This window comes from Ruditapes philippinarum, unplaced genomic scaffold (genome assembly GCF_026571515.1).
Source record: "Ruditapes philippinarum isolate M1 unplaced genomic scaffold, ASM2657151v2 ctg3257_1_1_1_1, whole genome shotgun sequence".
Lineage (NCBI taxonomy): Eukaryota > Metazoa > Mollusca > Bivalvia > Venerida > Veneridae > Ruditapes > Ruditapes philippinarum.
The window spans coordinates 47,037-62,131 of NW_026855975.1; positions in this window are offsets into that span (position 1 = coordinate 47,037).

Here is a 15,095-nt window from a genome sequence, read left to right on the forward strand (position 1 = left end):
TTGTTTCCTAACGCACTGAGAAAAGTCAGCACGCTGTCCTACTGCCAAGTCTTGTACTTTTATTTTTAGTTTTCGAAAGCTTTTCATTTTTTATTGTTTTTTATGTATTTTTCAGAAAGTTACTCATTGTTACTCATTGGCCGATTATCTAAGCTTTTTGGCAATGAGTTCAGATATAGTAATATTTAACTCACATATCTTTTAAGAAGGACCTAATTAACTTCAGCAGAAATAGGGACTGTAGCTACCCAAACATACTTTTGCATTCTCTCATGCAAATATGATATTTTCAATAAGAATTTCCCGGATTTTAATGAATTTCCTCAAGTAAAGCATAACATACATTTAAGGATTAAACTAAGTAGACTAATCAATAATAAGTAATTATATTTCACAAGCTAAACATAACAATACCATTTTCTTAGAAATATTTGCTATTGCCATTCACAAACACAGGCGTATGCCGTAAGTTTTCCCTAATTATCAAGGGGAACCAATGGAACAAATTAATCACGATAATTTAATTAGGAAAAGTAAAAAAAAGTCATTCTTATTGTAACCATCATCTGAAAGTTGAAAATAAAAAAAGCTACATTCATTTCCTTTTGTATTTGAGTTACAAAGGAGATAATAAAAAACGCGACAATTAATTGTATTTTCTAGATGAAGCATCATTTGAACAAATTTGTATGTGCAATTCAATTAAAAAGTGTTAAAGGGATATTCAGGCAAAGTAATTACAAAAATATTAAAATGATCTTATGTACTCAAATCAGGCTAAAATGACGTTTCTTGAAGTTTCACCGTGAATTTCTGTTTGAATTTTATATATTTTGGGTTTGAAACGTAAATAATTCTATATATGTTGAACAAAATTTTGACGCCAAAAGAATCACCGAATAGTTTTAAAACAAGTCAAGTGACTTGAACAAACCCCTTAAGTTACAATAACAGATATTTTGGATATTGAATGATTGAAACAAGCCTATGTCATTCATTTTAAATCTTCTTTAATGTTTCCAGAGTTCACTTTGATAAATACTGCGAAATCATAGCGCTCTAACCTGACCCACGCGGGTCAAGTTAGGAAAACAACATTTTATTCTTAATATGGAGAAAAGTTTTGTTCCATTGACTGTCTAATATATCCATTTTGATGGCATTTACAGAATAATGAATGAAAAGTTCAAAACTAAGAAATGAAAATTTTGCCTGTGTCTCCCTTTAAATCAGATGTTATTCATCTAAATGATAGGAATCACCTGCTTACCAAACATTTTTGTGAGATACTTGTCTCACTTACATAAATGTATGATATTATATAAATAACACATGGGTTTGTGGGTAACAGTAAAACTATCATCCCGCGGAAAATACTGTTACCCGAGGCGTAGCCGAGGGTAACAGTATTTATACGAGGGATGATATTTTTACTGTTACCCACAAACCCATGTGTTATTTATTTTATTACCCCGAACAAATACTGTGATGATCTGAATTTGTCAACTAAATCTAACTGTAACAAAAATAAGCCAAGAGAAGCAATAACTAAACTGTCCTTACCTTGCAAGTTTTAAGTGCACTGTAGGCCTACTTGAGAAGCTGTTTTTCTTTTATTCTTTAGGCAAGTGATGATATCTACCAGTCATAAACATAAAATAAGCAGAAATATTCAGAAAACAAAACACTAACCCATTTATAAGGTTATGATCTGTGAAATCTGATCCTTCTGCATCCACAATATTCTTCGCATGGTTTTTGACAAAGTGCATTTAGAAAATAACGATGATATCCTACAGATGTCTGTCCACCAACTCTATCTGTAACGTTTCACTGGTTAAAATGTTAAATTATCCTTTGTTGCATGCTTTAATTGTCTGCATGTTCAAGTTTGACAAAATTATTTACATTACAGTTACTTCCGTTGAAAACGGATGTTTCCTGTTGACTATTCAACAAAAAGATATTTAATACGCGAAAGGGACTCTAGGGTGCAAAGAACTAAATTTTATCAGAGTAATAGTTACTTCGGCGATGCCCTATCGTCGAAAATAAGAATGAATCGAGAGAAAAATGGCGGCCATTTTATTTCTTTTTATTTAGAAAATAGACCACGTGACCAGATTTTATACTGTTAAAAATACTGTTACCTATGTACCAGTACAAAATTCGTAGTCACGTGGTACACTTGCATTAACAGTAAGAATAACTCACAGAGGCCTATGGGAAATTAACATTACGAAAAAAGTGAGGGGTAATAATACATAATATATCTGATATTAAATCTAAGCATAATTATAGAATTAAAAAGAAAAAGTTTAAAGGCGCATGCTAGGATGACATATAGACATTAAGCATGATCTTACAAATATGAAAAAAAAAAATCATTTTAAGTTGGGGTATCTGCCTTTAAATTTGAAATATTTGCTTATTTCTAGGACAGATAGTTTATATTGAATGATAACAATGCCTTTATTATATGTACACGACTTCCTGTTGAATGATTGTTCAATATTTTGAGAACTGATAAATAGTAGTTTGTTTATGTTTCTTTCTTTAAATTAAGCTTTTCCAATTGTCTTAAAAAAAGCTCTTTTTAAAGATGGTTCTCCATTTGGAATTAAAAAAAAAACAACCGGGAACATAAATAATTAAAGAATTTCCATGATTTCTTTTAGTCGTATTTTGACCAAGGATGGAATTAAAAACAAAATTCAGCAAACATGAGAGTTGTCAGACTTATGTATAAGTTATGTTATCCATCTTGATAAAATCATTTTAACGTTCGATATTATTTTTTTCCTAGAATAACTAGATATATTCTTTCCTTCTTTTTTATTGGGTTCTTACCTATTCGTTATATTAAGTGTGTCTTTTCTCTAGAAATGAAAACCTGTTATAATAAATAAAGAATTACAAAAACAACTAAATATCAGTTTAGTTTGAATCTTTTAACTTTTGTAACGTCCTTGAACTGTTGTTCAAAGTTGACGTTTAATTGTGCTTGGAATGAAGTAGATCTTATTTCAAAAGATTTCAAAAAGGTTTGTTGTAATGTATTGTATTTCTGATTTGCTTCTTAAAGAGCATGTGATTGCACAATTCAAAGATTAATAATATCTGTCATATGTTGCGGTTCGGACCGGAATATCCGTCCCGAGGGGACCCGCCCATTGGGCGGTAACGAGGCTTGCCGAGTTACCGCCCATGGGCGGGTTCCCGAGGGACGGATATTCCGATCCGAACCGCAAACATATGTTAGATATTTTTTCTTGCATATTCTGCCATATTTTTTCATATTTAAAATGGTTTACCTCAATATGATATATGATCATGGAAATTAAAGTCATTTCCTCCCTAACTATTTTCTTTCAATAGCGTATGAACTTACAACTTAAATAACAACAGTGAAATGACGTCATCATAAGCACATATTTCCCTTCTAAAACGACGTCATTTTAACGCGGTTCATTCATAAAGTGCGCTAAAATGACGTTGGTGTTTGGCACGCGACTCGTCTGGCACCCCCTATGCCAGATGAAATTTCCGGCATGGTTAAAACTCACGGAAACGCCAGTCCGATATGCAAGAAAAAACAATCAAAAACCTCGTTGACTGTCGCCTGATAGCATGAAATACGATGTACTGATAAAGGATTGTCGGTGAATGATTTTAAAGTTTCAGACGATTGTTGTGTAATATGCTCTCTCTCATTCTCTCTGATCACGTGGGTTTAACTTAGTGTAAACTTGTCTCTTTAATACCAATTTGTTAGAATGTGTTGACATGTAAACATATGCATAAAACTTGTGTATGTATATTCAATGGTGTTCTGGTGATAACTGACCAATGGTCATTCAGATGTGAATCTGTAAGCAATTATGAGTTGTTTTATACCGTTCACATTTATAAATTATACAACCTGTCTGGCCTTGTATAAAATCCTTTGTAATTTATTGAATTGATTGCAGAAAAAAGTCGCTTATCGAATGCATAAAAGTCAATGATCGATATCTTTTAAACAAATAAACAAATGCAGCACTGTTCAAGACACTACTCTATGGTATAAAACCGCCGATACTGCATATTTATGTACAAGTATGATATAACAATATTCAAATTTTCTTAGATACTTGTTTTACCATAATTCATATTTTATGTTAAAAACTGTAGATATCGTATCTGAAAACATAAAACAATATTCATTTGCTATTTTAAAAAGTTCAGCAACGACTTCACACATGCGCCGTTTTCGTTCTACAACCTTGCTCTATACACGTACTCGAACAAGTATAAATATAATTTTATATGATACAGTACATACATGTATATACATCCGAGTTTTTGTCAAATTCATTTTTTTAATTGATTCACGTTCTATATCTAAATTTATCGACAAATGGTTATGTTGTTCTTGTATTTTGATTCGACAAGAACAGCATACATATACTCAAGCAAATATTAATATAAATTCATATGATGCATTATATAAACATGTATACATGTATCTTATCAAATTAATTCAATACTATGTATGAAGTTCACTTCTCTGTAAGTTTTGCTAGACAGTGGTAATTTATTTAACATCAGGTTAAGTTGAATGTTCTTTTGTTCTGATGTTCATTTTAATTGATGATATACAATTTTGTGTATACCTTCTCCACTTACACATGTTATGTATATGCTTTACAATTTCTTGACATGTATCAGGTATCGGTTTATCCTCATGGACCATTTGGTCCAATGGAATATTGAAATAAAACTAAAACTATAAATAAATTGACAGAGAGAATATTTACAGTTTATGGTCACAAGAAGGTCGATTCAACCCTCTTAGAACTAATGCTTGATAAACTTTGTTGCGAATTGAATTCATTTCTCATATTATAAAAAAAGCAAACAAGGTATTTTTAAAACATAATTTCAACTTAACCAAAAGGACAACGCACACAAGTTAAGACGACGTCATGATGATAATGGTTTTCAACAACGAAACGCAAAAAGGAGCCCAAATGACAAATATTTTAAAAATAGTTTTCACTGTTTTCCCTGGAAATAACTTGGCAGTTCTACGAACAGAAATAATTGTTATTTGATCGATGTAAGTCAAACAATTTATCGGGTTTTAAAGCTGTATATTTGTTTTAGTTCAAATGGTTCAAGGAAATGAAGTGCAAAATGGACACAGATGTTAGTTATTAACTTAGATGTACTTGCTAATATAGCGTTCTTAAAACGATTTTGAGACATCAGTTTAAATTTTGCCATCATATATATAACTCATAAAAATATTCAATAATTTAGATACGGAAAAATCAAATAAATTTGACAGATAAATGAAGATTATTGAAAATGATAACGTTTCAATTTGCAAAAGTGAAAGTCTTGTTGACGAAAAGCAACAATAGTTGTCTCAATCAGTTAATTTATTTAAAAGACGTAGCTTCCTTCATACCGAACATACAGAATGGTCAGTTATATACATATAACTAAGAACATTGACAATGTTTAACGCTTTTCATGTTCGTATCTAAAGATACTATATAACCTGTGACAAATGTTTTAATTGGATGTCGTTTTTATGCCAACTTAGGGATAGGACGAGTCATGCATAATTTCATCCTTTGTCTGTCCGTCTGTCACAATGTCCTGTTGAACGTCAGTAGATTGACAAAACAGTGGAATGACAGGACATCTGTGCCTCATTGGTACATTTTAGTTATTTTTCTAAAATCATTCGTTATCATTTTTTATTTAAGAAAACTTGTATAACTTTGTTAATAAGTGATGTCAGTGTTTTATCTTCCTGTCTATTTCCCGGTTTTGTTTTGGCATTTTTGATACTCATTCAATGTTAATTTAATCAAATTTTGTTGTGGCACATTTTTAAGATCAATGGAACGGAACTTCGACGCATTATTACACGTTTTTATGTTATTTCCAGAGACAATATTCTGATTAATTAAATTTCGAGAGCAAAGCAAGCATTGTTTTTGATTATCATGAAGTTTTGCAGACGATCCACACAATCTTAGAAATTGTTTGTTTCTATAGATACGTGTAATCCAAAGAAATTCGATCTAGTTGGTGAATGTTATATTAGAGCAATATCTGTTTTTACGACAGAATTTTTGTAATTGAATTTTCATTTTAAGTGATTACATGTACAAAACATGTTACATTTAAAAAGACATTATCTAAATATTCTATGTTTGTAAATATTTATCACTATTTGTTTTAAATATTACGCTATTATATTTCATAAAATGTTTTTGAATAGATTACACACAGTTAATTATTAATTATGAGCGACTGTGTGCTTTATTATATAAATTATTATTTATTACTTTATTTCATTATGCTATTATTTTATTCGCCGACTCGTATGCCTACTGTCACTTTTATTCTGTTGTAAAGTTTGGTGAGTAAATATTCAATAGAGCTAACTATTACTTTTTTTCAAAAATGAGAAAGTGAAATGGTATTTAGAAACCAATAATCAATTTTTACAGTTTCAAGGATAAAGAACGCAATGAACCACCGATCTTTGTGTGAAATGTAACGTACTGAATGATATTTTCCGATGTTTCCTTATCTTGACTTAAATGTTAAATACGTTTTGCCGTTTAGTACATAATATTATAAAAGTAACAGTGAATAAGCCGTTATCTCCGCAATATTTCGGTTCAAGGAAATTGACTCGAAAGTGATTAATATCAGTTAAAAAACTTGTTTCGCAGTCGACCTCAAATAAATATGTTGAAACAAATCTCTATGAGAATGGGATAAGATTGTGTAGGATGTCTAAAAAACTTTATGATAATCAAATACACTGTTTGTTTGCCTCTCAAAATTAAATTAATCAGGAAATTGGTCTGGAAATCACATCGACAATCTGTGATTATCCGTGTTATTTTTATTTCATTGATAAAATACAACATGCAAGTGTATAAATTCAATTTTATAAAAATCATATTAGGAATGTTTCGGGAAGAAAATTTAAAAACAGACAAATTAAACTTTCGAATGTTATATTGATTTTTTGACATGAATTTACGCTTGTTTTCAAGTAGTTGTCTCTCTCAAATACCAAGAACAATAACGAGTAATTTTAAACATGCAAAATGCACCTGCATCAGTATTAAAACTAGACTAACTTATTTCGAGATTTTGATGTCGAAGTCATCTGGACTCATATTTAGCTGTTCTATATTCAAAGCTTGACATGCCATTCATATAATTTCAGCATGCTTTGAAAAGAATCACTTTAAAGATATACTATACTCATTTTCAGTAAAAACCTTATTGCAGAAGTTTATTAAGACTGACTATGTCTAATTTGAATAAGAGATAGCACAAACTATGTTTAGGAAGCTGCATCCCTATGACTGGTCAAGTTAATTTAGTCCTTTCTTGAAAGAGTCAAAGTTATTTTTATTGGCATTTTATATTCACACTGAGTTTACCTGTAGTGTTTATAGTTTTAAACGTTATCTTTCATCTATTTGTGTTCTCAAAAACTGATTATTTGACATAAAAAACCCACTGTAAAGCAACTATCATTACTTATAAATATCAAATTAGAGCATACTATATCTTAAATTCTGTTTGAATTACATTAGAGGCTAAATAAATTGAATAAAAAAGCATATGAGACCTATATATACCAGACAATTCACGCCGCTTTAGTAACACTATCTGTTAGAATGGCGGCGTATTATATTAATTGCCAAATATATGTCAAGATAATTGACATTATTATCAATCGTGATACATTATTCCAAAATTAAGAATCATAGAAATGATTTAATTTGAAGGCATATTTTGTCTTTTTATATTATTTGAAATGCCGAAAGAAATGAAGGTTATAGTCGGAAATTTGTAACAAGACATATCACATATCACACTTAAATTTAAGTTCTATTGCTTCCAAAAACATGTTCTGAGTAAATAAAAATCCTGCTTTCCATTATTGCAACTACTATTATTATACTTTTAGTAAGATCTTTAATATAAAACTGAAAATTACATCAATAAGTCTTAAATTGAGTAATTCAATCAACCTCTCTGGCATAAGAACCAGCCATTTAAGTAAGCAAACTTATCGGAAGAAACATTAATAATCATAAAGGCTCTGACTCTAAGATTAATTAGCATTTAATCTTTGACAATAATTGTATAACTTTATCAGTACAGAAATGAAAATAATTATTACTACAGGACAAAAATCTTACCACTTTTATTGCTCAAATGCAAATTTCTAAATAATGAATACCTCAAGTTAATTTGTATATAAACAGAGGATAATTACAGTTTTTTCTCTGAATACAGGATTTAATTAATTATCATTAATTTAGTATTTTTTTATATTAAATGCATATTAACCGGTATATTTCCATTATAAATGACTTATAATGTTTTATAAACTAAAGATATTCCATGCCTCATTCTGTAGAAACATATACGTTATAACATCAAATATATAACAATGATGTGTGAGATTCCGAAATAAGCATCATGCCATTCACATTTCACGTGCCACTTATATTTTTGTTAGCTAACTATTTTGCCCTAAATTGTTCAAGAACATGTTTAAAAATCAACAAAATCAAAACGCCAAGCCTTCTTAACCAGTTAAAGACGATCGTCAGAAAAAAAGTAATTTATAACAATCCTAATACGACACAAGCATTTATTTTATAACATTAATTGAAAAGCTGTCATTGGTTTGCGTAATCTAGTCATGAATTTAAATAGATTTTAAATGGTTACATTGAGACTTTAATAGGAAGCAAGTATTAAATTTCCCTTGACATGAATAAAACTCTTCAAGTCCTTGACACATTGCCATTATTGACAGCTTCGTTAATTGGACAATGACTTTTATGACATCCGTACTTTGCAGAAGATACCTTATTTATTTTTGAAAGATATAATTTTGGATGGACATTTTCCTGCTAAAAGATTTGAAGTATGGAAGTTTTGAAGATAAAATCGCAATCAATGTGTTAAAAATAACAAAAGAGACGTAATAAATATTCTTGCAATATTTACCATTTTGTGAGGCAATATTCTTACATGAACCTATTTACAAAAAGATATTTACTAAGTCTTAACAAAAATCTGTAAAGATACTAAATTGCTATAAAACATTTGGGAAAATGGTTAAAGTATAAAAATTCGAAGTTAAAGATAAAAAATGACAAAATTGGTATTAATTGAGATGTTTCATTAGTGCATCATTTGTTTTTCTAATGTCAATTAAATCAAGTGAATAATCACAAAGAAAAACAATTAAAGTCATTCTTTGAGTTTGTATACATTCAACCATTTGCATATTGCCATGCAATGGTCGTATAAGTCGGGAAAGCAAAAACATAGAGCGACCCCGACTTTAAGATGAATGGACATTACGTTTTTGTATATGATAAAACTGAGGTCATCCACATCGATCATTCCACATGTTCGTGTGACGACGCGAAAAAATAGCTGGTTGTAGTTGTATTTAAACATATTCTGTGGTGTCTTAAAAAATATATTTACAGAAGCTTCAGGGCTGAAATAATAAGCAGTCCAAAATCCTACCATTTTTTCATTCACAGTGAGAATTAAAATATAGAGGCGTTAAGTGTCTCAGAAAATTGACTTGATAAAATTTAATATGGACGAGTTTAAAACAAAATGACCAACAGTATATTCATTTAAAATTTCACACTTCACTATTAGACTACGGTATACGCAAAGTTTAAATATAGTTGCAGGAAACATTCCTCTTCCCTTAGATATTTGAAATTAAATATACTGCAGTTAATGACTTGTTATCACTGAAATTACAATCCAGAATTCTCCGATGTTGTATGGAGAAACAATATAGGGCCTTAATATCAAAGTTTTTTTGTACAAGAATGTTTCACGTGCTTTAAATTCATAGAGCAATTTAAAGCATGACATATGTTTTTATCAACGATTATTATAACAATAAAATAAAATTTAACAAAAGATACAGTGACGAAAAAACAAATCAAATCTTCCTACGAACTGTAGTTTTACGTCTTCAAGCATATAAAAGAAAGAGAGCAAACAAAACTTTGATTGATGTTATATTTTTACAATACTTGAAAGTCATTAGACTTGAAAAATAGTTTTTTCCCATCATAAACAACAGTTGATTAGAATAATTAAGTTAACCTCTAGAAATGCTATCCTTTAATGAGACATTTTATTGATAATGCCGCTCGTAATTGTAACAATATTTTCTGATTTTTTGTTATCAGACATTAGTGCACTAGGCTGATCCATATTGTGCTAAGATTGCCTAAAGTATGCAAACCTTATAACGTTTTAAAATGTGTGGCTACTGTTATTTGATAGTTGTAGAAATAGATTAAAACCAAAGCTGTAAAGATCTGTTTATGCCAAACTGTATCGAATGATTTGGAGTGTAAAGTATGAGTATGTCTCTTATTCTGTCGTTCAACCAGTCAAATAAATAAATAAGTTAATAAATAAATGAATAAATAAATAAACAAATCAATAAATACAAAAGTTTTTGCGAAATGAACTGCAAACATCATGTTTGCAAAGCAATCAACCACCTTGTCCAATTACCTGTGTTAGGAAGCCATTATACAGAAGATTCTGGGCAGTCAGCTTTGGTGACGGCACCATTGATATTTAGAGAAAAAAGGTAGAGCACAACAATGGAAAAGAGGATGGCATGGACGAGAAATTATACCTGACCCTGTCCTCGAAAGGTGTAGACATTGGCAACCAAACACTACTGGGGCATTTATGGGAGTAACTGTACTCTATAATATGAAAATGTACTTGTTTTGTATGTTTACAATGTTATTTATGAAAATGAATTAAAACCAGTTTTGTGATTTCCAATGTTTTACATAATGTACATATAACTATTCTATAATAGCATCTGGAATTAAAATTATTTTGTTGACATTTAGTTTCAACCACACATGTTTAAGTTTGTAAGAAATTTTACATGACGAGTTAACAATAAAACACGATCTCAGTCGCTTTTATTGAAATAATTATATTTATATTTCATCGGTTAATTTCTGGTTTGATTTAATTTTAACATTGTTATCCTACATAGACAAAAGCTAAATAATGTCGACTAAAGTTGCAACGTCAAGAAAACTCAGCAGAGCATAATCATATAATTTCCTTTTTCATAATTTAAATCATTGCCTAAAATAAAATAAAAACTGTCAAACTTGAATCGATGTCAGATATATTCGGACAAAGATTTAAGTTGAATAAACAACTCATTGTCTATCTTTATATAATCAGTGGGGTATTTTTTCATCTTTTCCAATTGTATCACAAGGAATACATGAAAACTACATTGATTATGAAAACAAACTAACTTCTTAATGATTAAAAAACCAACTAACTTCCAAATTCTTTTAAAACAACAACCAACTTCCAGATAATGTGCAAAAGTGTTTCATGTAATGTTTGAGCATTTAGGAAAATTAATGAGGATAACGATTTCAACTGTGAAGGTAAAGCATACATAATACCAATTTGGACAAGACTGAAACTATAACATATGCTTATAAATGTATACATATAAGACGTTAGTCAATTTGTCATATGGAGTGGTTTATTTTTCCAGTGATGCTCTGCCTGGCAACTGTGTGTCTTATATTTGTAGTTCAATTAATTTCTACCACATCACATGGTTGGCTAGTAATTTTTGTAACAGGCTAAGTTATGCTAGTTGTTTTCAAAGATACCACACTTTTTGCAAAGAGAATATTTAATTGTTTTGCAGAGTGAACATGGTAAACACCAATCAACAAAAAAAACAACAAAAAAACAAAAAAAAAACAAAAACAAACAAACAAAAAACAAAACAAAAAAAATCTATTACATGTCTGTTAAAGTCATTTTAAAAATAATTCTGTAAAATTTCAGATTTCTGTTACATCTTCAATTGATATTTCGAGATATTCTATTCATGTGCTTCACGTCAACTCGTAAACAAGCACAAAATATTTTAATACCATTGTCGTATATTTCTGACGATATTTCGACTTATTCAAGATACATTCGTATCATCCGCTTTCAGGTATAGTCCACCACTGTGAAAATTATAGTTAATAAGTTTTACTTAGTCAATGAGTTTAGGATATTTAACAATATGTATGGTACCTTTTACACTTTCCGTAACAAGAGGTGATAATCAAAGAAATCAGAGTTAATAAAGATATGTAGGTTGAAATGTCCTTATTGTTATGACTAGATTATTTTGGTCTTACAAATAGTTAAAATTCAAGAACATAATAATAATAATAATAATAATAATAATAATAATAATAATAATAATAATAATAATTATAATAATAAAACGTGAGAGATCAACGGTCGGAATCTCAATTTTTTGGGCTACAACTCCACGTATGTCGACAAATACGTCGACCATAATAAATTAATACTGGCAAAAGGTTTAGCTATATATGGTCGACGGCTATATGTTGGTAGTCATGTCTTATTTCTAACTTTTGTTATCTGGTGTTAAAAAATAGAAAGCAACTCTAAAACAATAAACTATATACAATACCGTCTGTCATTAGTGTATATGTAAATTGTATCATTTGTAATTGTACAACATGAACGCCTTAATACCAAATGTTTCTCCAGAATCTAAGAATAAATAGATTCTCTTGAAATCCGTTAAATACAGGCATTCTTTTCATTGTAAAAAGTTGCCCCGTACTTCACTTCAGTGTTGTTATATTTTCTGGTCCTTCGGGATCATTGATGCCAGCACTATTAAGTGTTGAGAATTGAGTACCGCTCAAGCCGGTGCTAGGGGGCGTGAGGGATGTTGCACTTATTCATTATCTCTCATGTACAGACTCAATCAAACGAGTCTGCAATCTTAATACGTAAATGTTTCTCCGAATCTAAGGAAGTAAATAGATTCTCTGAAATCACTGTTAAATACAGATTCTTGTATAGTTATAATCTAGCATTTTTTGTCAATGATAAATGTATTTTCTACGCAAAGCAGAATGTTTTTGCAAGATTTGCGTGCATCATCAGTAACTCGTGTCTTTTTTGTATTAATTTATCTTCCTTGTTACACTACACCATTTCCATAAATACTACAGATTTGATTATAAACATAAATCCTAGTTTTATCTCGAGCTTTCATAAGACCCCGCAGTTTATAGAAAATGCTAGAAGCTTTTGTACATTCATCATATTACAATACGTATTGAGCATCATTTGCAAAATAAAATGGCACAATAGTTTACCTCTTTTTACATGTATTTTGAACCTTTGTTACTAAAATTTAGTATCAAAATTACCAGATATCAAAGTGCATGTGAAATGAAATGACAGAATTTGTAAAGTTGATGGCGATAGCTCGTGTTGTATGTCGCTCGCTTGACTAAGTGCTTTTACTTTGATTAACATAATGAGTTGATTTGCAATGGTATTTTTTCTCAAATATAGTTAATGGTTTATTATATGATTTGGGTGATGAAAGACGTCGTTAACACAAGTTACAATTGCAATTACCTATACTTCACTGTTTTCATTGTCTGAAAGGCTATAAATTGTTTCATTATTTCATTTTCCAGGCAATTTTATATTCGATATTGTCATCAAATATAGTACTGGTTGGTTTGATATTGAAGTAGTTTAAATTGTCGGAAAAGCTATTAAACCACAATATTTAAGGTTCTGATATTTGTTCAGGTTTGCAAATGTCGTGGATGCAATGCATGTTTACTATCTGTATCGAACAGCTTTGGACAAAATCGGTATGTGTTTGTTTCTTCAGACATGGATAATGGTCCATAAAATAAGGGGTCTGCCTCCTTCATTAAAATATTAAATATAACCGGTACCCCAAATGTCGAAGGTTAAACCACCAGAAAACACTGATTTATAATTTGGTTGGCAATAGTTGATTTAATACTGATAGCACAATCAATACTCGTACTAATATATAATAAGGTATTCCAGTACAACTGATACGGTATATGGTAAACAAAATCAAACTGCCAGCCGTCAACAATCATTCTAAGATAATCTGCAGAAATCAACTGTCTGATTTTATAAAATATACAATATATAGATAAGCATTTATTTATATTCATATTTGCGTAGCTGTTTGGTTTATCAAATCTAACCATGCATGTTGGTGTATTAAATATCACCATGCTTTTAAAGAGATTTAAAATCATTTTGTTGCTTATAATGGACAGAATATCAATAAGTTTATATTATAATACTTCTCATAGCGTTTCCAGCAAACTCGAATGTTATTTTCTTATTTGTAAAAGATCAACCTAAATTTCAAAAAGGAAACTTTCATCGAAAGTAACAATATTTGCAATTGATCAATATCAAATATCTTATTTGAATTCTTAATTAATCTATTTAATAAGTTATAATATGTTTAGAGAAAATCGATATTTATTTTTACTTTCCAGTAAATAATTAAAACTAAATTTCAAATAACCTTATAACATGTTCACTATAATTAAGTCTTGAAAATATTGTCGTATTTCACCAGTTTCGAAAAAATATTCAATTAATAACTAATAAGCAAAAACTATTTTGTAATTATGATATATTGAACACGATACATTAAATCTTTCCTAACAATTCACTGCACCTGATGCCACAATATTTACGATGCTTGCTATGTAAAGTACATAGAATGATGTTTATAACAGGCATTCAGAAATCGTCTTTAAAGCAGATGCTATAGGAGGCTGTTGCAATTGTAATTGTGTGCACGTGCGGTATAATAAAATGTTATATTATATATCCTACACATATCAAGACAACACACAACACTACTACACTGAGAAATCAAAATTGATATAAAAGTTAGAAGCATGCAATGTTAACGTTTTATTGGCACATAAAATATCATATTTTGAATCACTCCTGTTTTCAGTGATACATTAATTTGCAATCGATATGATTAAATGCTTTTGCTTTCCTGACATTGGAAATATCATGTTTTACAAATTGTCCAACAGACGTTTCCAGAATAATTTCTGATTTAGCTTGTTTCAATAACAAGATAGTCATGTAATTTAAAT